This window comes from Belonocnema kinseyi, chromosome 10 (assembly GCF_010883055.1).
Source record: "Belonocnema kinseyi isolate 2016_QV_RU_SX_M_011 chromosome 10, B_treatae_v1, whole genome shotgun sequence".
NCBI classification, from domain to species: Eukaryota; Metazoa; Arthropoda; class Insecta; order Hymenoptera; family Cynipidae; genus Belonocnema; species Belonocnema kinseyi.
In genome coordinates this window covers 90,502,727-90,503,891 of record NC_046666.1, presented here as the reverse complement: position 1 = coordinate 90,503,891, position 1,165 = coordinate 90,502,727, and the positions used below count along the sequence as shown (strand labels likewise).

At 31.8% G+C, this 1,165-nt stretch overlaps 1 long non-coding RNA gene across 1 annotated transcript in view; it reads left to right on the top strand.

The window, feature by feature from the left end:
- Positions 1–1,056, top strand: part of LOC117181882 — a 2,011-nt gene extending 955 nt beyond the window's left edge. The window contains exon 3 of the long non-coding RNA XR_004468197.1: positions 920–1,056. This is a non-coding gene — a long non-coding RNA (uncharacterized LOC117181882). The remainder of the gene's footprint in view (positions 1–919) is intronic.
- Positions 1,057–1,165: the final 109 nt, after the last annotated feature.

The following is a 1,165-nucleotide window of genomic DNA, read 5'->3' as shown; positions in this document are numbered from 1 at the left end:
AATGATTAATTTTCAATTAATTTCCCAGAATTTATAAATTGTTAAAATTTAAAAATTTTGGTCTCTTTGTGTAACATAGTTTTTTTTTAATAATCTATCCATGCGGCTTTAATTTGGATTATTTTATTACGGTTCTATCCTTTACCTAATTTGAATTGAAATTAATAATTTCAATTCACTTTTAAGCTGCTATCTATACATATAGCGTTCTTTTTCTAATGATCCTAATTCCCTCCTTTCTTCACACGTCGCACGTGCGAACTTGTCCCATAAACTTGCGTGTCCTTGACTTTCCTTGTACTGATCTAGTTTCTTTTTCCTTTCAAGAATTTTACATCTCTTAGTAAATATCTATATTTGAAATCCCGGATAAGTGTAACACAGAAATTTCAAATTTTGCGATTCTACCATTTCAAAATTTGAAACTTAACAATGATAATCTAATGATTGACTACATTCTCAATAAATTACAGGTTTTTATATCATATTCAACTTTTGCGTTGATTTAGAAAGAATTTTACAGATGGGTCCTTTTTCATACATTTTTTTCAAAAATTGTGAAAAATAAATTGCAAAATATATTTTCAAATAGAATTTTATACGTATCTCAAAAATGCATGTTTTATTCTATTTACATGAACAATAGAAGTTCGTTTTGGTGTGATTTGCAACTCTACATTAAGGTCATCAATAACTTTTACGATTTTGAATGGACCTAAATAATAGTCGTCAAATTTGTCCTCCCTCATATTAACTAGCACATAAACGTATTGATTTTTCTCAAACTTTTGTTCATTGATCTTTTGGTCATAATATTTTTTGCAACGTCTTTTTGCATCTTCCAATCGAGCCGTAGCAAGTGATTCTGTTTCTACAATTCGATTTAAAACTTCGTCAACTAATTGTACGTATGTCATAGGTATCTTCTCGTCTCCGAATTCGGAAGGAAATCTTGCCCTCCGCCCAAAAACAACTTCGTGAGGAGTCATGCCAGTGGACTCGTGAACAGAAGTATTAAAGGAAAAAATGGCAAACGAAAGCCATTGGTCCCAGTTACTCCGCCCACTGTAATTGCGTAAGTATTCCACAAACGTGTGGTGACTCCTTTCTAATGCACCTAGAGATTGCGGATGATAAGCACTAGAACGATATTTCCGAATTTTGA